The following is a 25832-nucleotide window of genomic DNA, read 5'->3' on the forward strand; positions in this document are numbered from 1 at the left end:
AAAACACTTACATACTCTTTGGCTGACTGTCTTATTTTCTGAATCTATGTTTATGAGAGGTCATTATATCAGAATTTTATAGTGAATACCCACTTGTTTTTTCCAAAAAGCATATTAAAGTTTAACATTGTTCCAAAAACCTTCTTTTCTTCTTCTTCTATTCCTTTATGCTGCTTTTCCTGGTGAGGGTCACAACAGCAGCATGGAGAATAAGAGAGGTTTCTGGTTTCTCATCTTTTCTTCTGAGCATCTGCCTCTTTTCCCTTCTCTCTAGTCTCTAGTTTAGCCAGCCGGAAATATAATCCCTTCAGTGTGTCCTGGGTTGGTCTCAGAGCCTCCTTCCAGTGCAGGTTCTTTCCTGAGAGAAAGTGGAGTGTTCTCTCCAGGTGAAGGGAGAGCATCTGCCCTTAGTGGAAGAGTTTAAGTATTTAGGGGTCTTGTTCACAAGTGATGGTAAGCGGGAAAGTGACATTGACCAGGAGATTCGTGCAGCAGCAGTAGTGATGCGGGCGCTGTACCAATCCATGGAGGTGAAGCAGGAGCTTAATTTTCAGATGAAGCTCTTGGTTTACAGGTCAATCTACATCCCCATCCTCACCTGTGGTCATGAAATTTGGGTAATGACCAAAAGGACAAGATCATGGGTACAAGCGGTACCAAAGACCAAATAAATGTACTTATTTTAACACACTTCACTTAGATAAGTAATATTACAGTCATTGACAAATTTACTTCTTTTTTTTCTTAATTTAATTATGTGTATTAAATTCTAATTTCTTGTACCATTGGCTGATATCATCCTACATTTTCTGATTCATTTTATAATTGCTATTGTTTGCACTGACACCAGTGCTAATCAAAGTCAGATCATCATAGCACCACACTGTAGTTCTGATTTTTCTCCCCTAGAGAGCTCCCCATTGAGTTGCACATACGATAGATGGCAAGATACAGCCCAGAAAAGGCTACTTTGTTCATCCAGTCATATCCCTGGCATTTTTGCAGAACCACTCTTTCATCTACATTATATTCTCCTTAATGTCTTATCTACCTTATTCTTGAATATCTACCATGATGGTGCCTTTACCACTCCAACTATGTACTGTTTTTACTATTGAGAACTGTCTGCTAATATCTGGCCTTGACTTTAACTTCCTTGACTTCAGGCCATTTCTCCTTGATCTATATTATTCTAAAGTTATGAATAATTCCTTTCCTTCATTTATATATTTATCCTGAATTTGAAGAATAATCATATTCATCCTAAATCATCTCTTTTGTAGATGAGATAGATTTATCAAATTTTCAGGTTTGCTATTTCAACATTTTCTTGATATTTCATTTTCTCAATTTTTTTTAAAACCATCTGTATATCATTAACTATTCAGATCAAAGGTACAAGTCCTCTTCTAGATCCAGTTACACCAGAACGATGTATAGTAGCACTGTTAATTCACTGACTGCATAATTTTATATGTTTTCCCAAACATAGTATAGGAATGACTTCTCCCCTCACATACACAATGATATATTTAGTTTGCTACATGTCATTAGTCCAATATCTTTCTTGACCTCACTGTTCTCTAGATAGCTATCTAGGGGATTGATTTTGCAAGGTGCTGAAGTTAATGGGATTTGAGGTCCTCAGCAGTCCCCAAGAGGAACTAAAAATCTTGCAGAATCAGGTCATAGATTTGTATTTGTGTTGTTCAGTTCCTTTCCCTATATGCATGACTACATTTTTTAAAGTGATCCTCATCCCATAGTTACACTCCAAAACCACCGGTCATTTTACGTTTACTGTCCTCCTGCATGTTTATCACCGATATGATTTTGCTGTCTTCAAGTTTAATCAGTTAATTTTAGATCTTCTTCTAGGCTGTTAATGTAATTATAATATATCCCAGCCTTCCCACATATCCTAAATAGAGTTTTTTATAACCTGGGGGGAAAAAAGGGTCGATGAAGACAACCAGTAACCTTGCTAGACCAATCTATTACCTGGAACGTGGTAGCAATCTCACCACACATTGTAATATTGTCAAATTGTTACACAGATTATATTAATATCACAGAAACATATTATTGCTTGTCCCTGTTTTAAAATTTATGGAAAAACTATAGTAGTAGCATGCAGGATGAGATCATTTTTATATTGATGTTTTGCCACTAGCACTTTAACATCAGGCCATGGTCAAATATACCGTAGCTTAATCCCTGACCTTGTAACCAGCTCCTTGTAGGTATAATCCTCTTCCTGTTTAGAATCCCACTGATTTTTATTCATTTATTAGACATATTTCTCCCAAACATGCATGTATTGAATTCTTTACTGTAACTTTGTTTATTCTGAGCAGAACATTCATCAAGCTAATTGGCTATGTTCTTTTTTTTTTAAGTTTCCTACCATTAGATGGGTACCATATTCTCCTTTATCCACCTCCCCCAAAGTATATTTTCAGAGGTTCTGAGTTTTCTTCTATTTGTTCTTCTAAAATTCACATGGATTTGATCCAAACCCATAGATTAATAGATTTTTAGGCTCAGGGGATAAGGGGGAGCCAGGAAGCTGGTTATGGCTCATTGACTCTCATGCTGCTCCAGCCCGGTCTTAATTTAGAGCAGCCTATGGGCTGCTCTAATTTATGCCAGTTGGCTATGGTTTCTAAGGAACCATATGCAGCTGAAAATTGGTGGAATGAAGGAACACCGTGTCATGTCCCCAACATGCCTCCTACGCCAGGGCTGTGGGGGCAACTTCTCTGTAGCAGGAGAGTTCTCAACTAGCTACAGATTCTGGCCACTGTGCTGCATGCATGATGCAAAATGGTTACAACAAGAGGAGGGAATCTGGACCTTCATTTTCTCAGATGCTTTTCTACATTTTTCTCTGATTACCGTTTTGTTTATGGCCTCTTCAGCTATTTTCTCTTATAAATTCCCTGTTTCCTGGAGAAAAAACTCAGATTTTCTTTTAGTCAGTATACTCTGCTGCAAACAAAGGAAAAACTATAAAATTCTGGGTTACCTGAGGAACTCGTACCTGGTTCGTTCTAGCAGTTCCTTTTTAAAAATATGTCTATATTTTGAATATATTAAAAATACTTTTCTTATATCATTGGGTTTCCCCAGCCAGCATAATTTTGTTCTTGGTTTTGGTTTGGGATTTTTTTCCCCTTTATTATATATCTGCATTATACAATGTCAAGATTAAATTTAATCATTTCAGTCTCTGTTCTTTTCCATTTCCCATAATATTTTTTGTATTTAACTAATTTCATCTTTCACCAGTCATCCTTTAAGCCATGTATTTAAAAAGTCTTCATATTTTATTGCAGTGTTATTGTAAGACCATGGTTTCCATTATTTCTTTTTAAACTCTCCCATCTTTCTTCTACCTCATTTCTTAATATGGTTACCCATTTCTGTATCTTGTCACTTGCACCAGAAATATTGTAAATTCATGGTCACAAGCTCCTAAATTTCCTCCTTTTTTCAGAGCTGTTACCATTTTCTCTTTATTAGTTGGTATCTGATCTAGGATTGCCTTGGGCCTCATTGCTTCTTTCAATTTTTGAAATACCGTAAGAAACTATCCTCTTGTAACCTACTTTTAAAAACTTGTTAAATTTCTTGTATGTAATTAAAATTCCCCTTTTATTATTTTTAAATGTTCACATACTTAGTATCAGATACATAAGTAATACCTTTTTCCTAATCCCAGATTAAGTAGTATATTACATGCCTGCATCCTAAATCCCTCATGGTTTATGCATCCTTCATTTTAACATATAACGCTGTTATTTCTGAAACTGCCACTTATGTGAATTTCAGTAATTGTGTACATTTGTTTTTATAAATTACTTTGCCCTCACCTGATCTTCCTTATATAAAAATGTATCATTTTATAGTTATATTCTAGTCATGTCTTATCCAACCATATCTGTAATGCAATCATAGAGCATCCAATGGGAAATGTGGCTGTTCAGCATTTCTTAGGATCAGGCCCTAAATCACAATTGTGTTTATGAACAGAACCTTCTGTTGTTTCTTGATTATTTCCCATAGGTTGTTCCAGCTTTTAGGGACAGTGTATTCTCGCAGTCATCTCAATGTACCTATGTAATACTCCTTTAACTTTATTTTTTCTTTTGTAAACTTTTCCCCGAGTTTACATTCATCCATCAGTTGATGATGAATCATTCCTGATTTGTTAAATATTTTCCAGCTACACTTTCTCCCCCACTCTTCCTCTATTAAGGAGACAGACATTCAGACTCCCTATTTAATATTTTTATTGCAAATATAACCATTCATAAAGTGTTCAAATGAAGTCAGATAAAGATAGCTAAACTGATGAACATGTAAAATTCATATTATTTTTAATCGATAAATGTTCTTTTTATTTTTCAAGATTAAAGAGGTTTTTTTATTGGTCAAAGCCATAAATTATATTTTATATATATTCATTACTGAGCTATATTATACTATCTTTAAACTAAGGCTTCTTTACATACATACATTCATTTAATTATTTTTCTCTTCTTGCTTGCTATTCTGTAGAAATTACAGGATAAATTCTGCTACCCTACTCATACTGACTAATATCTTACTCAGTGAGTAATTCCACTGAAATGTCAATGGGTCTATTCACAAATTTAGGCACTACTCAGCATGAGTGAGGGTGATAGAATATCATCCTATATTAATACAAAAAAATATAGGGCCAAATCCTTAGCTGGCGTAAACCATTGGTGACTTCATTGGAACTATGCCAATTTACACTAGTTGAGGATATTGTCCATATAGTCCTAACAAAAGTTTTTTAATTAAGTCTTTTAACCCTATATGGCTTTTTCTCTGGATAAATTCTATATGAGTTGTTATCTATGGCGCACTGGATCAATTGCAATTAATTTTAACAAAAAAAATTACCGCTAATATAAGAAATTACCACACTAGTCACTGATTTAGAGAGAGATTCTAAGGCTCCCATGCTTCCCATATCTTAAGAGTAATGCTATATCCTTAGTCAGTCAGAGTAGAAAGCAACTGCTTTTTTAATGGGCACCATAGCATACGCTAGCCTGCTATTATTACAGTGTTAATAACTTGCAGGCAGCATAAATGAAATTTTCAGCCATACGTCCAATTTTCTAATAAGTCAGTATTACATTCTGTTAGTTTAGACATGAGAAGGCCACCCTCAATGACAACATTTTTCATGTCCAAAATATGTACATATAACTGAAAAGTTCTGTACTTGTGTAAATTGTTCCTTAGATTTTTAAGATGCCTGTCACTGTGATAGGTCAGCACCAAATAATTCAAATTGTCTAAAGAAAGTTGGTAACAAATATGAAATATTCACTTCAGAAAATCTGATAAAAATCTCTTTTCTATCATTTCTAGAATGAAGATTAATGCTATATTGCATATTTTGTTCATCTAAAGCATTATGACATGTTTTATGGATTTTGCATTCTCTTCACATTAGGATGTATAATTCTATAAAAGCTTCTGAATTACAAGCTGGTTAGGCGAGCAATGCATTATACTTCTGTGCAGAAGAACAAAGTCTCATAATGATTCAATGGACATAAAATTCATTACAGTACCATATTCTGCTCTATCTCTTCATTATAAGAGTACTGCTCACAGAAAATACTGATATTAACATCAAAGGAAAAGATCTTCCACCTACCAAATCAGAAGTTATGCCTCTCAACCTGGGAGGGGAGCCAAACATATAAGCTCTCCAAGTAGAAGAGAATGCAAAGGAGAGGTTCAGGGAAGAGGGTAGCTAAAGCTCAGAGAAAAGGTGAAAGCAGAAAAACAAGATGATGAAAAAAATTCAGAAAAGAACAGGGGTGAAACAGAAAACAAATAGAAAATAGAAACAGTGGCAAATGTGCCAGGGCATCTAACAATCACTGCAAGGAAAATGCTAACAAATACACTACAGACGGTAATTCTTGAGTATAAGAATAAGGGCTATATGCCAAAACCTAATATCATACTAAATGCTGCTTCAGAACAGAGATTTCATGATTATAGTGTTTGTGCCATTATAATTAAGATTGTTTTATACCTTCTACAATAAACGCTCCCAAACCTCAATATTCCCTTCCCCACTATTTTTAAAATACTCATTTTGTTGTGAATATTTCCTTTAGGCTGAAATTTGTACGAGAATTTAATGTTCTGTGGAAAAATATTTACAAAATTTATGTGGCTGTTTTGGAACACTAAACAACAGTAAAGAAATAAATTTTAATTTTTTAAGACACTTGTGTTTAACAAAGCTCAAAGTCACATTTTCTAAAAGATTTTTGCATCTCATAATCTCAAATTAGGACTAGCAGACCACTGACATATTTTATTTTAAAAAGTGAAATTAAAAATTTTTATTAAATAAATGAGATATTGCATGAGTAGATTTTTTGAGTATATAAAGTCTTTGAGTTAAGCACAAACTCACAAAATGTTGATCCTGGTATATATTTTGGTGGTTGGATAGATGTTTTCCCCTATGGCAAAAAAAAAAAAAAAAATAAGGAGAAAGAGCCTTTCCTGGATGCCTGAGGTAGAAATAAACTTAGAATTTAAGTAAACGTAATTTAAATTAATTATCTGTTGATTGTGTTGTAATAATTTCTCTTCTATGTCGCAAATTTTTAATTATCTACATTTATTTTCAGCAATAAAACAGTGAATTAATGCCTTGGTATCCCATAAAATGAAAGCCATGGGGTAATTGTTCTGACATGATACTTCTGTAGCTGTACTATGGAAAAGTGAGCCTCACAAGGTCATATCACTAACTGAATAATTTTTTCTAAGTGTAATGAACTATTTGCGGTTCATTAGGTATTTGCTGATCAGCAGCATATATTTAAGTTGAATTTATTCATTGAGGGATCACAATATTTGACTTAAAACAAAATAATTTGAGAAATAGCTTATTTGCAGCTGGTCTTATTCTGAGTAGATAAAATGTACTGCACTTCTCTGTGTCTAATTCTATGCAGTCAGTTTGTGCTACAAAACAGTTTGTATTATTGTACATTATTTGTGTTTACTGTGCTGAAGTGCACAAAAATATTCACAGAGCCAAAACACATTTATCCCAGTCAGCAGAAAGGCGGTAACTAGTAAGAAACTAGTAAGTCTAAAATTATGAATTATTTGCTGCACAATGTTAAGTATATTTACAGTAAGGCAAACCTAGTCTTGACATTGTTGGGTTTCTATATTCTGTAACATTAAAAGAGAGATTATTTTACCTCTGTATTTGGCATTAGTGAGAACATTGCTGGAATAGTGTGTCTAACTCTGGGGTCCACAATTCAAGAAGGATGTTGATAAATTGGAGAGGTTCAGAGAAGAGCCACAAGAATGATTAAAAGATCAGAAAATATGCCTTTTAGAAACAGACTCAAAAACCTACAAAGGAAACAAATATTTGATAATGGGCTCTTCAGTCTATTAGAGAAAGATATAATATGATCCAATGGCTGGAAGTTGAAGCTAGACAAACTCAGAGTGGAAATAATATTGTTTTAACAGTGAGGATCATTAACCATTGAAACAGTATATCAACGTTTGTGGCAGAGTCTCCATCACTGGCAATTTTTTCATCAAGACTGGATATTTTTTCTAGAAGTCATGGTCTAGGAATTATTTTGGGGAAATTCTATGGCCTGTATTATACAGAAATCAGACTAGGTGATCACAATAGTCCCTTCTGGCCTTGGAAAGTATAAATTTATGAAAACATGTTCTCCTTTTTTTAAATGTATCATTTTTGGTGTTTTGAATTTGCCCGATCACCATGATATCTGAGACTTATTAAATACAATAGATAAAAAATATTATAGAAAAATACATGAATAAATATGCTCTCTGAGAGTCTTTGAATTAAATAACGTTGGACTCATGTAAATTAAATATAATGAAACTCAGGGATTTTTTTCCTGAGGTTTTAAAGGGGCCAGATTGTGTATATCTCCAGAGTGGGTACACGGGGAGGAGGGCAAAAGTGCAGGGAAGCTCCTTCATCCTTTTGCCCTAAGGGGCTTTTGCCCTAAGTGGCTCTTGTGCAGGGAAGCTCCTTTATCCTTTTGCCCTAAGGGGCTCTTGTGGGGCCAGATACAACAGCAGTTACTACACTTGGGGCAAAAGGGGCAGTGGTTCCCAACCTGTGGCCCATGGGTCAAAAGTGGCCCGCGGGGTCTTTCAAAGTTGCTCTCTGCTCCCCTCCCTCTGGCTGCAGAAGGGAGCAGACGCCTAGGAACCAGGCAGAGCACGTTGCCATGGGGCTACAAGATCAGTGCAGGCTCCTTGCTGCAGCCAAGGGGGATGGAAGATCAGTGCTCCCCTCCCCCTGGCTGTAGCAGGGAGAATGACTGAACTCCTTCTGTCTGCCTGCAGTGGGGGAGGGGAGGAGGACTGCTGGTGGAGAGTGGTGGCCCTTCAGGGTTGTAAAAATTATATCTGTGGCCCTCAAGCCAAAAAGTTTGGGAACCACTGGGCTAAAGAAACTAGTATCCTTTGCAGTGCAAAGCACCCAAAGGGGGATAGGAAGGAAGCAAGGCAATAATCCTACCACCTAGCTCTGCCTGGCACTCTATGACGCTGGCAGAGCTATCATATGCACTCCTCTGTCTGCCAAGGAAATCTGTGAGGCACTATGCCTCCTGAGGTACAATCCCTGAGAGGCCTGCTCTACACCTAAAACTTAGGTCAACCTAGCTATAATACTCAGAGATGTGAAAAATTAATTAAAACGACCTAAGCCCCAGTGTAGACACCACCAGCTCAACAGAAGAACTCTGCCGCACCTTTCAAGGCAGATCAGTGTTTTATACATTGAGTCATACATAGACAATGATCTTTAGTGAGTGTAACAAAAGTATGTGCAATCAGCCTGGTTCACATATCAAATTAAATCTGGACAATCCTGTCAGTTCCAATGTATGTAAAAAATATATTCAAAACCTAAATATTGGACTACCTGGACAATGATTTTATGCTGAAGATTTTACATAACTTTAAGAATTACAGGCATATAAAAACAGGAGAAAAAAGAACAAGTGTGTAACTTTCTAATGCAACAAGAATTGTAAAACAACATGCACTATGTATGAAAAATCATACGCAAGCACTGTTTGTCTAATGAGAATCACTATAAGTCACGTCAGCTTTGGTTTAATTTCTCGTATGGTATGAACTATTAGATGGGAGAACAAATACATACCTGTATTCCTAGAGTCAAGTCCTTCAATACACCACAGGAAATATGATTGGGTCAATTTTTAGGACTATCAGCCTTGACTGTGCATCTTTACAGATTGTTGCCCAGACTCTCCTCTCTACTGAATTTGCTCAGTGCTGGGGAAGTGGGCTGTTAAACAGCAAGTTACACCTTCTTGGTTCTTATTGTGCATCTGCACCAGCTCTGACCCATCAGCATAAATTAATGCAGTTTAGGGGTTGCTCTCTACCTTACGCCAGCTGGCTTTGGTCTTTATAGAACAATAAGCCAGTTGTGAACTGGCATAATGATGTGTGCTCTACCCCTCCCACTTGCACCTCCTGTGTCACTGTATGTTGGGGCAGTTACCATACGCGTTAGATACTCCATTTTACATCACCTAAGGGCTCCTGGGTTACAACAGAAAAATTCTGAGCTGGCCAGTTAGAGCCAGATTACTGAGCAGTGCAGTGGATGAAACAGAAGAAAAAAACTTGGGGCTGTATTTCTAGGTTTAAAAATAAGCAAGATTAAACATTTTAGCTTATAAGGAAAAAGAACATTATTCTATTTGTACTTTCCACAGAAATATCTGTTCGTTGCATCAATTAAAAAAAGAGTACGCACTTTACCTGAACATTTAATCTGTTACTTAACATCAAATCCATTTAAAATAATCATACCATTTGTAATTGAACCAAGCACGTAAACTAGTATGGTCACAAATTAAGTTATTTTTACTATCATAATATTTTATCCCTTTTAATTCTTTTTCTTTTTTCCTTTGTTACAGTTTGTGTATGAAATTTGTACAGAGATGTCCTTCCTGTACTGAAAGGTAATTTAACTCTATACATACCCTTTTACAGTTATATTTGGTTATGGATAGTCCAGATAGGACTTGGCATCAGACCTGAGATTTTTCATATTGTATTTGAAAAGGAAGCATCTTAACAGAGTCCTCTTTTTTTACACACATTACTCAAAGTCCACTGAATTATTATTTTTAATGTTAATATTCTCTTATTTCTGGACAAATTTATATTACAAAATGTTAAAGCTTTGAAAATAAGGTTCAGGAATGAAAACGTGACTAGTACTTTACACTGTGATAACCTTAGAAAGTAGGATGGCATCCCAATCCTACAAAATAATCTGCCCACAGAACAAAATATGGTGATCTTTGCAGGACTGACCTTATATTAGCATCTCTGATACTTTACTTTTATAACAGAATATTCATACAAGTCCACTTCTGTCCTTCACTTTTTGAAGCCACAGTAGTCAATTCTGAATGATTTATGTCTTTAAATACTTTACAGGCAGCTAATTACATAATAACTCATTTTATATTAAATAAAAATACCAAAAAGTTAAAGCAAAAACTTGAATATAATTATATGGTATACCCTCTTCTCTAACAAATCATAGACAATAAAAACATTAACGTTTTGTTACCTGTATCAAGTGATGGAAATTCTCACGTACTTGACTTTAAGATCCCAAAATCCACCTTTAAAACATTTTTTTAGAAGTGACATTGTAACTGTCATTTTACAGATAATACTAATGTTTGGTGCAATACTGACATGATTATATAAAGCTGAATTTATTGTACTATTAAGGCTCTCCGAGTGTGTGTACAGTACCTTTGATCAAGCATTCTAAGGTGATACTGTTCAGTAACCATGAGCCTCTGCAGTATTTAAGGTTAACATGACATCTGACAAGCAACAACAGTAGATTCAACTTTTAGAGACTAATACTGGATATACAGCTTACAGCTTTAAGCTACTCCAGGTTCTCCCTCAGAGAAAATCTACCCAGCAAAGTAATGGCAGAAAATAGCTGCCTACAAAAGTTTACAGACTGTGAGTAGCAAATGGAAAATGTATTGCTGTGTTTTATTATTACTTATGTTCTTTCAATGTTATTTATTTTAATGTCAGGTCTTAAAAGACACAAATATCAATTAACCATTTAATTGAAATTGTAAAGAAGTCATATATTTGGATATCTGACTTTAGTCATCCACATAAATTTACAAACATAAAGTAAAAAAAAAACTGCAATACAACTTAAGGTCCCAATCCTACAAAGGGATCCATGTAAGAAGACTATTATACTTGTGTGGATCCTCTGAAGGATGGGAGCCTAAAAAAGATACTTTTCAGCTATTAAGGCACACAGATCACAAAGTACAACATACTTTATCACAAAGAAAAAAAATTATCAGATACTTAGGTATGCTATATATGTAACAAGAGGAAACAAGAGAAAAAATATGTCACCTTAGGCAAGAGGAGCTCAGCTCTAACTCAGGAAATAGAATAATACCTTATTTTCAAGAAACGCATGTTTGAAAAAAAAAAAAGACAAAAGTTTTGAGTACCTATATGCATATCTGCCAACATCAGACATATATAAATATGGCTGTATGAGGAGAAAAATGAGGATACACCTTGTAGCTCCAGGAAATATACTGGACTAGACAATATTTTTTGATGGAAGGATGGAAAAATGATAAATATTTACTAAAAGAATAAATAAATAAAGGACTTTCCCTCATAAGGCTCCATTTCAGCAAAGGACATAACATGCTGAATATACATGCTAAACTTTGAAATCAACAGGACTTAAGCATGTGCTTAAGTTAAGCACATTCTTAAATGTTTTGCTGAATCAGATTCTAAATAGGGAAGGTTAGCATGTAGCTGGAACATGGAAGTGACAAAAAACAAGAGGCTTTCTGTTGCTAAGGAAGAGAGGTGGAAAACCTACCACTGTCAGAGAGAAAGTGAAAAAAGTTATATTGAAAAAACTGAAGAAAAATATGAAAAGCACAGCTTGGAAAACTGCAAAAGAGCTGTTAAGGACAGATTTTTCAACACAAAAACAATATTTTTCAATATGAAAACATGTACAAACCTTCATTTTCCCCTTATGTGTATAAATACACACACATAAGAAATATAAAACAAGACTGTTTAGAGAGAAAGGGAACGTTCTAATTTCCCAATTTTTTTAACCTTCTTTAAAATTGCCATTGTTTACATGTTATCAAACTTTGTTTTCAGGAATTTGTTTAAACTCTATATAATGTGCTAGACTCTAATCTAAAATTCCAAGAAAACAGATTTTTGTAAAGATAAACAACAATTAATACCACTTATAATAATGCCCATAATATATTAACCATTCCTTTATATATTTGATAACACAAATAACTCAAATTATTACTAGCACATAGATGTGTGACACCTTGTTTTGGAAAAGGATAAATTTCCCAACATTAGTAGCATGTAGAAATAAAGTAGAGGAAATCCGTTCCATAGAAAAAATTACCTCTTACATCAGCATCAAATAGCTTTTAATGCATGGTTAGCATTTGTGGAATTTGAACAAAATAAATATACAGATAATGATAAGAGGTTGACCAAACACAAATTGGTTTTTTAAAGGGAACAGACACAGGTTATTAAGATTTGTTAGTACTTGTATAGACTATTCATGTATGTTAATAATGACACACGAAAAAGTTTTTAAAATATATAATTTAAAATCTGTTGTGTGAATATACATTCACAATCCTGATGTTTTCAGCAAGTGGAGCTGAGATGTTTTATCTCTTGACTCCTGGGTGGTCAGGACTTGAAAAACTTACCAGACACCTGATAGTCAGAAAACTTAACCCTCTAGTCAAGAGGTAGATATGAAAGATAAGAGACTCCACCACTGAGGTTCGGAGGTAATGTCCTGGTAAGAACGCCAGCTCCTCTGCCATCAGCTGCTAGGAAAAATGAGGGTACTGAGATTTCTACCAGAATGCTGTTTCTGGACCATGCTTGGAGACTCTTTATGTTTTATACCAGTAGCTAGCTAGTAGGCATCTTATAAATGTGAAGCTCCACCCCCATTTAACGCTGAAAAGGACAAGGAACATTCTATCTCTTCTCTCACCCACGAGAACATTCTGGCTGCTACAAGGGTATTTAGGTCTCCACTACTCTATCTCTCCCGAAGTCATCTGGCTGCTGGGAGAGATTGAGAGAAAAGATCTCTGCTACTCTACCTATTCACAGCCTCCATTGTCAGGTCCTCTTCCCCCTAAATAACTTCAGTGTCTGCTTCTGCTGCTACTGCTCACAATATTCCAAGACAGCAACAGCAAACTAACATTCCTGGCAGTTTCACCATTGCCCACAGGTTTCTGAATAGGAATGTGAAATTGATTATACTTTCATTAACACTGCTGCTGTTTGACAAATCTACAAGAAGAAGCAGAGGCACTAAAACTGTCTGCAGACTCAGGAGGATGACATTACAGTTTACATTTGGCTCATGTTGGAAAAGTTATCTTTGTTACAATAAAGGCTATAAACTTAGTTTATTTTTAAATTAAAATTTTGATTCTGCTGAAATTAGTGGTGTAGATCCCCTCATTTGCCCAGGTAAGCCTGCCATTTGCTCAGTGCAAGTGGATTTTCCAAAACCTGTATATGGCTATTCTTTGTGCATCTAACACAGCACTGCCCAAATTAGTATGGAGTGTGTAACTCTGTGCATCCTGCTCGTAATAGCTGTGTCTGCCACCTTTAGGAGCTCTCAATGGTACAGCACATCAGTGACCAACTGCAACATGTGACTATGGCAGCACTGTAATTTGGCATGGATGACTCAATCTACTTTGTTCTCTTAGTTGTGACAATGACCCTGAATCTCCGGATTTCATAAATACCTCACAACTAGTAGTATTCCCCTCCCCCAAAGCCCATATACTCTCCTCCATACTAATTATACTGTTTTAGAGAATACACTGAAAGGATAAAGATTTTTAAACAAGAGATTAATTTAATTAGATTTAATTTAATTAATTTAATTGTTTCATCATACTTTCACTGTAGTGAGAGCGACTAGTAAGGGTAGCTAATTTATGCTTTCTGGTAGATTTTACCAGTATTTCTACTTTTACTTTCTTTTGGTTCTCTTGGTTTCTTCCTTTGCTCTGGTTCTTTCTGCAACTCACTTACACTTTCCCAACACTGCGCCTGTCATATACCTGCTTCTCTGCTCTTTGCAGGGGGGAACTCGTGTTGCTATCACATACACTTTCTTTAGACCTTTCCTTCCCTTCTGAGCCATCATTCACAAATACTACAGAACCTTCTTGTACTAGGGCAGTCACCTCCTGATGGCCTCCTGTGGCCAACAGCAGCTCTGCTATGGACTGCTTCTGGTTTCCCTCTTCAGGGCCTTTATAAGACCTCCAAACAGTCTTTCTCGTGGCTAACACCATCCTCGTGTCGGGGGTTGTTTAAATGATAAAACAATTCAAAACAGTCCTAAAGGTTCTCAAAGTAAAATCCATTACCACAACCCAAAACTTCACACTTGACTCAGGCTCTTCCACAACACATGGAGCTCTTCTTCTCCTCCAGTCTGCTCTTCACAAAGCAGCCATTCCTCGCCCTCCCTAGTGGGAGCTCAGCCTTCTGGATTTGGCTTTCTTCTCCTGTCAGTGTTTCCCTGGTTCCAAGGGAGAAGGCAGCATATATACTGCCCTCCTTCAGAGAGCTCCTTGCCATTGGCTGGGAGAGAGAGGCCCTATCCTATACTACAACGCTCCTGGTCCTGGGCCCTTAAAGGGACAGTGTCCTGGGTTTTTCCACACCATCCAACTAATTTCCCAGAACCACTTCCTCTCTTCCAGCTTCTGCCATTTCCTTAGACTTTGTTTATTCCACTGTGCCTGGAATAGGGTTTTCTGGCGTCCTTCAAGGTTTAAAGGGCCAGTATACTCCATTACACTTCTAATTCCAATACTCGGTCACTTTCTATCCCTTCTCTGATTGAATAGGACCTCTCTCAAAACATACTGCTGGCTGTTTGAATAGCAGAAAGGAAATAAAAAATATCACCATAGGTGCACACTGTTACAATAGCACCACAGTTACACAGGGAGAACACCCACACAGAGTTTCTGCTCATTTAAGCATAAAAGCAGGAGTCTTGGCAGTGATTGTACTCAAATTGCAGGGAGAGAGCACTTCCTCTGGAATCCAGGTATAAGTATTTGTAATCACTCTATGTAAACACAGTGGCATATGACATTGTAATAATTATTATTTATTAAGCACTAAGAGTGTGATGGACACCATAAAAGATACAATTCCTGCCCCAAGGAGTTTACAGTTTAATCAGCATACCTGATTAATTCCAGAATCAGAATTCCAAATCAGTTTAGTTTAGTTTAGTTTAGGTTAACCAAGTTTCATTAAGATACATAGCACAAGTGCATTTATTAACTTTTCTATATGCAACCCAACAGAAAACAATTATATTAGTAAATTTTGATACCGCATTTACACAAATACTAGTGTAATCAGTTTTTACAGAATTTTCTCTAAATTTCAGAAAGATTGAGAGGGAGAGAGAGAATGTGTGTGTGTCTAGAAGGAAAAATAGAGAGATTTAATATTTATGAAAAATGAAAAGCGAGACAAATTCACATTTCCATAGCTAGAAGTAATGCTACTGTATCCCATATTTACATAATAAATTATCCAGAGAATAATGACATTCCTGGCAGAAGAACTGTATATGTTTTCTAACAATAAGCTAAATGAGGATTTCTTGGAGATGTAACTCAAACTTCCCAATTCACATTTTTACTTATAGTCCTTTTCTAATATTGACATATCACTAATTACTGGAAAATTCAACAGTTTCAGTGTACTCAGAGTAAAATATTCTGATCTTGTGACTCAATATCCACAAAATCTTTGTGCCATTAAAAAGGACATGTTTTGACAAAAGTCATAATTTGCCTAAAGTACTGCCAAGAAAACATAATTAGAAAGATATGTATGAATGGGATTAACCCCAAAGTCACAATATATTTTTAGCACAATGTTAAAACTATTCTAAGCAAAATATTTTAATGTTTTAGTGTTCTTATTTCATACCCTTTGGGACATAAAAGAAAACAGATCTGGGGGAAAAAAACAGGACTTACATTATCTTTGTAGTCAGGCTCCAGACAATTCAATCGTACATGTGATTTCACCAACAGAATGTATCTTGCAGAATCACACTAGGGCCCCAAACATGCAACTGACTTCTCACAGACAGAACCCAGACCCAGTATGGAGCCTCATTGACTTCAATAGGATCCCACCCACATAAAGTCAATTGCAGGATCTGGGTTTATGTGGAAATGCCAATAATGAAAGAGTACCCTGCTCCTTCACACACCTGCAAAAATAGATAGGGAGATAAAAAATTTAAATTATTAATGTGTTCTTGTGTCTTCTCACAGCCTGTTTAACTGTAGTATTTAATTGTAGAATTTAATATATACGTTTCATGGATTTTTTTCATTTGCATCTCAGTTTTAGTATTTGTTTTTTATTTAATTTCCTTTTTTTAAACATTGGTTTGAAAAAAATCTTAAGGACATGTACATTAACTGTTATAATGTTTGTTAACATCCACGGAGCTTTTACTGTTATATGGTACAAATATATATTTAGACACATTTTAACATGTTATTATTTAATCATTAATTAATCCAGCTTCTTTGGTCTATTGTGCAAATACCTATTTAGGTTCTGATCCTGGAAGCTGAATTATGTAGGCAGATCCCTGAGCCAGCCTAGATTCCCAAAAAAATCAATGGGCTGCATGCTAACGCAGGGGTCTGACTGTGTCAAGTAGCTTCCAAGATCTGGGTCTTAGAAAAAAATGTAATAAAAACTGTCATGAAAATCAGTTTAGCAATAGCCATATTTTAAAGTTAAATTTGTTGGCCTTTTTAAACAAAAATGCTTATGAAAAAGTATTATTGATTATTTGCTAAAATTAAAATTTTAAATCAAAGATGTTTAAGATACAGGAAGTGCAAAAAGTCATTTTAAACAAATAAACATCTCTCGTTCCCTGTTCACACAGAACTTACATTCAGGTTTTTTTTTTTAAAGAACACTTTTAGGTTGAGTCCTTACAGGGAAACGTCAACAGTGATCATGTTTTTATATATAAACTACAAACCGTTTAAAAACAGGTTTGTAATGGATACCATGAAATAACATTTAACTGGTGGCATTAGACAAGAGACACTGTCAATAGCCATCAAGAATCTAGTCTTCAAATTCCATATACTCCAAGAAACTTGCAAAGGGAGAGGTTTCTCTTCTTTTTAAACATGCACACAAATACAGAAATAAATAGCAGCTCTCAAAATCAAAGGCTACAAGACTTCAGAAACCAGTTGATGAACCAGAGGCAAATATAAATCCAGGATGCAATTCTGTTGGAATCATAGATACCATACTATGTATCTGTTCCTTTGCTGGCTCTATTCTTGTGAGCAGGAAAAGAAATGAAACTGACAAGAATCCTGTGTTCTACAGAGATCAGAGTCCAAAGTTATCATCATTTTCTATTCCTGCCATCTCTTCTGTGAGTGAGCAGCGAAGCAGATAAAATGTGTGCCCACTTTCACAATCCCAACAAATCCAGTGTCCTGAGTTTAAGGCAGTTTGGCTCCTACATGGGACCTGAAGACTTGAAACCCCAATTTTGGCAGGTTGAGAGGTTTTTCAGTTGGGCAGGGAGGCAAATAAAAAACTAAAATCTGCATTTCAAAGAGCATGTGCCAAATTTGAGATCAATCGTCTTAATTGTGAAGAGTATTTTTTAATTCAGTAACATGTTATACGTAGAACCCTGGGTATTCTGTGATTCAAATGATGCAGAATCTAAACTTTTCATTTTAAAAAACTGTGGGTGAAATCCTAGCCTTATTTCTAATCCTTATGATTGTAGAGACAGTCTCCAAAACATCAAGTGAATATAATCAATACAATGTTTCCTGCCTGAATCTGCAAAGAACCTGAAACAATAGCTCTGAGAGGTGTAATGTGCCCTGTTCCTTGTAGTCAGGGCCCCTTGGACTCTATGATTCTGCAGCCACACAATTTGGCATTTTCCCAAGATGGCATGGAATTTGGTATTTTGCTGCAGATAGCCACCCAAAATGTTGTTGTCTGTTTCATTGCCCTGCTGCCTGTGGTTATCTCTTTCTCTCCATCTTTCCCTAAAAGAGGAGATTAAGTAGATTATAGTGCATGCTTCCTGCACTGTTCCATGGAGCTAGGCAGCAGAGTGTGACAAAGAGCTGAAGTCCAGTTTGCAGTTCAGTTAGTGAAGAGAGCCAGAAGTGTAGGTTGGTGAGCTTGACAGCCTAGAGAACAGCACAGCAGTTGAGGCCTGGGGATCCAGACAGATGAGACACTGAAGCCAGCCACAAACCCCCATTCTCTCACAGGGATGGAAAGAAGGTGGTTTTAAGCTAGGCTGCTAAGAAAATATCATGGGAACCAATGCCTAGGGATTGGAGCTGCGCGGTGAGGAAACCCTAGCAAAATAACTCATCCTCAAAAATAATTGTAAAAAATAATCATCAACTAATTTTATGTTAATTAGTGTTTTCAATGATGAGCCATAGATGTGTGTGTTTGTGGTGTGATGGAGGATTAGAAAGAAGGATATTACATAGCGATAGAATAAATTAATCCAGAGATTTTTGGGGTTCTTTCCACAGAATTTGGTCCTGTGCCTCAGAATAATAGAACTGCATTTCAGATTACTTTTTTGATACTCACCAAGACTGCAGTCAACAGGCCTATAGGATGCACTGCACTTAACCCCTTTCTCTGTACCTTCCTGCTTCTCTTCCACTCCCACTTAGCCTCTCCCCAGACCTAAAAAGGTTCAGTGATACACATTCATTCAATAAAATATTTTCAATGTGCATTGACTTTTTAAGAATACAATGGATATTAAACCACCACTGGAAATTCCTGTCACTGCCTAGAACTAGCATTTAATTCTCTGTTATGTGAAATAACTTTTTATATCTTTTACGTCCTGTTTTGCCCTCTTATAGGTTACACATGCATTGATATTCTTTTCCTCTCTATTCCGCTGTTTTGACTTGTGTTTATTTAGCAGAAGAGACAGAGCTGAAATCAAAAGGTTCTATGGCAGTTAGATTTGGGCAACCAGTGAAAAACGCATCAACTGAAAAAAGTGTAGTGACAGCCACAAAACTCCCATAAAGGGAAGAAAGGCAAGGAATAGTCAGTGACGAAAGGTTAATAGGAAGCTGAGCATAAGAGGAAAGGTTAGTAGGAAATAGGGGGTGTGAGAAGTGTCAAGGAAGTGAAAGTGAGTTAAAGAGAGAAAAAGGGATGGAACAAAAGAAGAAACAAAGGCCCTAATTCAGCAACGCATTTAGGGTGGGATTTTCAAAAGCACTCAGCACTGACCTAACTCTGCTCCCAATTGAAGTGAAAGCGAGTGGTCAATTCTGAGAGCTTTTGAAAATCCCACCCTTAAGCATGTGCTTAACATTAAGCATGTAAATAATTCTACCCCTATGCTTAAGTCGCACAGAAGTCAAGGTGACTTGAGCACAAGCTTAAGTGCTTTGCTGAAGCAGGATGTGATTATTTATGTGCTTAAAGTTATGCACATATTTAAGAGTTTTGCTGAAATGGGTCTTATGAAAACAAGAGGAAAAGTGACTGAGAAAGAAAAAAAAAAGAGACTCTGAAATGCACATTAAAAAATAAATGAGTTCCTGGTTATTTCTCAATGCTCTGAGTATAAAGGTTGGATTACTCCCTAGTCTCTCTTTGATTTAAATATAAAAATAAAAACTTTTTAACACAATGAATATATTGTAACACAGTAATTACCTCTGGTGAAAGCTAATTTAGTTCAGTGAGTGATACCATTAATACTAAAGTAATTATTGACATGGGGTTGCAGTCTTAACTATTAAAGTAGAGAACTCACAGTCTTCTATGCCTACTTGCACTTGCATTCCAAAACAGATTTTGTAATTAGCTGCGAGAGGGTTAATCTTTCCAATATTCCTATCTCTATGGTAACAGGATCATAGAGATAGAAGGAGCTGTGGAAATCATGAAAGCAGCCAAGAAGGTGGTGTTCTCCATTACTCCTCACTCTATGATACTGCTATCATAGAGAAAGAGAAGACACAGAGACACTATCTCGTAAGTAAACAAAAATCATCTGGAATGCTGTCAGCATGCCACAGGTTACTTGTTATCTCTGTGGACCCTATGGACCACATTTTGTATACCACTATTTAAAACTGTTCTTACCAGCAAGACAAGGAAGAAAGAACATCTTTAGGTAATCATTGAATTATACTCTAAAAAAACCCTGAAATTTATCACAGTGTTCCTGATTTTCCAGCCTCTGGTCATCATTTTCACACCTTTCCTAATCAATTTAAAACTGTAGAGTAGCACCAGGCTTACTGCTGGAGGCATGCTGTTCTGGTGCAATGCAAACAAATGGATGAAATATTCTGAAACATGTCCAGAAAGCTGAAAAATTAGCCTTATTAATTTGTTAAATAAATAAATACATAAATAAACAAAAAGTCCTCAATATTCTTAAAATAAATGCTAAAATACAAAAGACCTACATTTAAATCTCAATATTTTACAAAGAAAATAATGGGTAGAGTGAAGGATTAACTCTCAAATTCTATTCCTGCTCCTCCCCTTTCTTATGATCTTGGGCAAATCACTTAATCTTTCTATTCCCTGTTTTACTCATCAGTAAAATAATAAAATAATACTTTGGTCTTCACAGAGATATTGTGAGGCTTAATAAGTTTATACATGTGCTGGGGTTCCACAGGCTGCATACCAGAAATATGAAATTGGAGAAGCAATTGAACAACCTAAATTAAGCCAGGCTTCGAGGAAACAGATTAGATGGTAAAAAAGCAGAGTAAATGCTAGACAAAGAGTTTACATTATAGGTGCCAAATCCGGCATTAATTTCAGTGGCATTCCATTGAGATGCAGGGATTCACCCATACAGAGTTCAAGGCTCCAGTGCTTTAAACACTTGCACTTATGTTCAACTTTACTCATGTGAGTCATTCTATTGATGAGATTACTCATATAGATAAAGTAAGCATATGCATAAATGTTGGCAAGATCAGGGCCTAAAGTTGGTATTAAGGGAATTAGATAAAGAAGTTATTGTATCACTAACAATTATTTTTACAAAGCCATGGACAACTGGGGAGGTAACCAATAACTGAGAAAAATACTTACAATATCTATTTTCAGAAAAGGAAAGAAGAATGGTCCTAGCGATTACCATCCTGTATACCTAAATTTTATCACTGCTAAAAAAAAACATCCAGTGAAAGAACTGAATAGTCACAGAGAGTAAATCACTTTCTGACCATTAAATTTTTTCCTTCAGTTCAGGAAGCTCATTGGCAGGGCACTGGGGACAAGTTTGTTGTGCCACTGCCCCTCTGAAACTAATCTATGGATAAATATAGGGCTTCAGTTTCAACAATTGCCAAGCCAGTACCTTTCAGGAGTGCTAAATTAACAACAACAAAAATATTAAAACAGCAAATGTATTGTTAAAAACTAGCAACATTTGGACATGTTTATTGATATGCTACTATGGAATCAAAGCTCAGGAATATCTCACTCCTTCACTTAGCTCCAGCAAAGAAGGATGTGCTTCATTATTCTATGGGAGCCCAGTAGCTATTTCAGGATCAATGTTAGGCATTTTGAAGGAAATATAGTATGTCCAGCCTTTTTGACCATAAGGCTCATAGTTATCTTAAGAGGATCATGACAGTAGACAACTAAAACGTGAATTTGAGGGTAGGCTATTCAGAGCTCAGAGGTGGGGATCATGGTAAAAATTTGCTATAATTCTTTAAACAAAAAAATTGTAAGACGGTCTAAAAACCAGATATACTTTTCAGTCCTGCAAACACTTTTTACTTGGTGTACTGCATATTATCATGAGAAGTCCCACTTATTGTGTCTACGCTGGCAAATATAGGACCTTTAATTCACCAACACTACCAGTAAACAATGGTAGATGCAGTATACCAAAGTCTTGTCTACACTACAGCCTTTATCACTGCTATCACAAGTGGATGCAACTGCAACTATGATGAATTATGGATCCTACGTTTGCCAGGGTAAGCTGAAAAGTGGATGGCTATGGTAGGAAGTAGAGGATGGGTGTTAAGAGGACTAGGAGGACATGCAGAAAACTAAAGCTACTAGGCTGGTCAGACTGAAACGTCCCCTGATATCAATAAATCTGAAGGAGAGCTTTAGGAGAGTAAATCTGAAGAGAGGCATAGAGGAACTTTCATTGAGGTCTAGAGGCTGGAACAGAGATAGAGGGGCAAGCTGGGCAATAAGACCAGGGCAGGGCTCAAATTGGAGGGAAAAATCCCCCAAGCTCCATAACCCAAGTTCTGCCCATTTGGGATGCCAAAATGAGATGCCACTGACAATAGATTGTGCCGGTGTTCAAATCTGATCATACATGTTGTGCTGGTCTCCTCAGGATTGGCACCACTCAGTGGGATTTGGATACACCCACTGGATTATTAAGGTGCAGGAACAATAGGCAAGTATCTAAGGCCCTGGCTTCATGTTATGTGATAATGACAGAATCTCAACTTTCATTACAAACAAGTCTCTAACCCTAATGTTTGTGAAAAAAAAAACCTTAAAAACATGAACCAAGGGTAATTGATGCACTAATGTGCATCTGAGTCTGCAGAAAGCATCCAGCAATGGCAGCCATGATAGCCAGAGAGGAAGCTGCTTGGCCTGACATTCACCGCCCATAGCAGAGCAGGCCCCCACTAATCTGGGGGGACCTGCCCTGGTCAGGGTGAGGATTTGTGGATTGGCTCTTCCTTGGCAGGGCTCAGAGGTCCTCCTAGGCTCTGACCGTTAGCTTCACAGGTCAGATGGAAGGGGGAAAAAGTGATGATACTCTCCCAAATGCCACTCGTGACACCCAGAAAGAACATCACTCACTGTAGATTGCACAGGTCTCCATAATATGATAATCCCTTTTCTTTCTTATAGGCTGTGATCAGCAGCTAAGTGTTAACAATTTTGATATTTAAATTATTGTAATTGTACACTAGTTGACTCAATACCCCATTAAGATTAATGTAAGTAGCTAAGAAATCAAGACATCTTCCACTGGTTTCTATCTGTGCAGATCTGTTCAGTTATAAGTAATAATGAGAACACTTTTTTAAAATGTAAGTTTCACTAGTTATCTTAGGTCTGAGATATAGTGAAGAATATAATAGTGAATGATTGTATTTCTAAGTGTCTTGGAGATCTAAATGCTGTGTTAGAGAGAGCCAAGAAATGCCAGAGAGCAAAATTTCAGGAAGTGTTTTTTTTTTCTTTTTTTTTAAGTAAGTTTCAAATGGAAGTTTCTGTCTTTATAAAAATAATCTAGAAAATTTAATTAGGTTGTTAGTTTATGGCCCTGATATTGCAAAAATATATACACAATGTATATGAATATTGTCAATGGTACTACTCACAGTGCATAAAGTTAGCCATGTGCATAAAATCTTTATAGGATGGGGCCTAAGTGTGTTAAGTATGGAGTCTCAATCTGAGAGCAATGATTTGACATTGGGGGGATGCAAAATCTGTCTTTAGCTACACATCTTGGTGAAACCTGAACTATGAAGTTTTGATTGACATAATTCACACAACAGACCCGAGCAATTATAACCTGTTGTGTAGGCTGCCAGATCTCCATGGTACACCTTTTCCTTGTATACTGTTTTTGCATTATGGTTAAAAAATGGTTATTTATAGAAAAATAATGTTTTGACTGTGAATCAGTGTATATAATCCAATCATATACAAATGGTATGTGCTATTGTTTTGTTTCTCTGATTTCATTGAGACTTCCATTATATGCTCATAACTTTCAGAAAAATGTTTTTCAACTAAAATTTTCCATACTTTATCTCAGCTCAAAGGTAATTTTTTGAAAGTTTGACTTTCACTAACTTAAGAGTAAATTAAGAGTAAAAATATATATGTATCATTACTGCTGTAAAATTATTAATTATTTCATTTTTGAACACAATTTAAAATAGCTAAACTTTACAAGCTGAAGTTTTTCAGGTGGCTAGTTTTTATTGAGAACTTGTTTCAAAGATTATTTTGGGGGAAAGGATATAAAAATTTAAAAATCACTTTTGCAATGTACTGTATAACATTTCCACCAACTTTGAAGGACAATGTAAACACATAATATCAATTTATGCAATGTTGTTGTAGTCATGTTGCTCCCAGGATATTAAAGAAATAAGGTAGGTGAGGTAATATCTTTTATTGGACCAACTTCTGTAGGTGAAAGAGACCAGCTTTTGAGCTCACACAGAGCTCTTCTTCAGGTCTCAATGATAATGTTAGTTATGTGATTATTTATGCATTATTTTTTGCATTGTTGTTTCACTGTGAAGTTCCAGAATTGCATGGTTTTGACCAAAAAGTTCTAGAACTCAGCAGTGAAATCAGTAGAAATATTAGGCCCTGAACCTGCAAACCTGTATGCCTGTGAGTAGGTCTACTGAGTTTAACAGACTCACTCAGATAAATGAAGGGAAAGATTTTCAAATGATAAAAGTCAATAGGAGCAGGGCACTTAACTCCCACTTGTGTCTTTGAAAATCTGCTCCAAAGTTAAGTATGTAAACAAGTGTTTGCAGGATCCACGTCTTGTTTATTTAATCTTTTTTCTAAAGAAAAGAAAAGAAAAGAAAAGAAAAGAAAAGAAAAGAAAAGAAAAGAAAAGAAGGAGGTTAAATGAATGTTTTACAATAATTTTACATTAAGGTTACAGTTTTAGGCCTCACCCTGAACCTGCAAGCTACTGGGCACTGGTGCAATAGGGTTCTGTGCAAGCACAGGGGTCCACTCAGGCTGAGCCTTCACAGGACAGGGTCATTAAACAGTCAAAAGCCAAATGTAGTCTAGTAGTTTGAATAGGGGATGAAAAGCCAAGCACTCCTGACTTCTAATCCTTCCTCCACAGCCCTGAGTAAATCACAACCTCCCTCTCAGTTTCCCCATCTGTAAAATAGGGATAGTGATACTTGCCAATCTAGCAGATATGTTACCCTGATTAGTCAATGTTTATGAAGTGGCTTGATGATAAAAGAGTCTCTATACATTGCTAAGTATTGTTAAATGCCAAAGCTAACACTTTCCAAGGAAATCTTAATTTGTCTACACTGAGGCAACCAGATTCCTTCTATGATGAGATGACTGGCTATGTTGATGTGGGGAAAGTGTAGGCGTGATATACCTTAACTTTCACAAAGTTTTTGGTATGGTCTCTCACCGTTTCTTGCCAGCAAGTTAGAGAAGTATGGGTTGGATGAGTAGACTATAAGGTGATAGAAACCTGGCTAGATCATCGGACTCAATGGGTAGTGATCAACAGCTCAATGTTAGTTGGCAGCCAGTATCACGCAGAGTGCCCAAGGGGTTGGTCCAGGGACCGATTTGTTCAATATCTTCATTACTGATCTGGATGATGGGGTGTATTGCACCCTCAGTAAGTTCGCAGATGACACTAAGCTGGGGGGGGTGGTAGATACGCTGGAGTGAAAGAATAGGGGACAGAGTGACATAGACGAATT

At 36.3% G+C, this 25832-nt stretch overlaps 1 long non-coding RNA gene across 1 annotated transcript in view; it reads left to right on the forward strand.

Moving 5' to 3' along the window:
* The window catches only part of LOC137163049 (uncharacterized), a 60582-nt gene that overhangs the window by 16658 nt on the left and 18092 nt on the right, over positions 1-25832 (forward strand). Inside the window, exon 2 of the long non-coding RNA XR_010922607.1 lies at positions 10050-10094. This is a non-coding gene — a long non-coding RNA (uncharacterized lncRNA). The remainder of the gene's footprint in view (positions 1-10049; positions 10095-25832) is intronic.

This window comes from Emydura macquarii, unplaced genomic scaffold, assembly GCF_026122565.2.
Source record: "Emydura macquarii macquarii isolate MOO-44397 ecotype Brisbane River unplaced genomic scaffold, CSIRO-AGI_Emac_v2 contig_2473, whole genome shotgun sequence".
NCBI classification, from domain to species: Eukaryota; Metazoa; Chordata; order Testudines; family Chelidae; genus Emydura; species Emydura macquarii.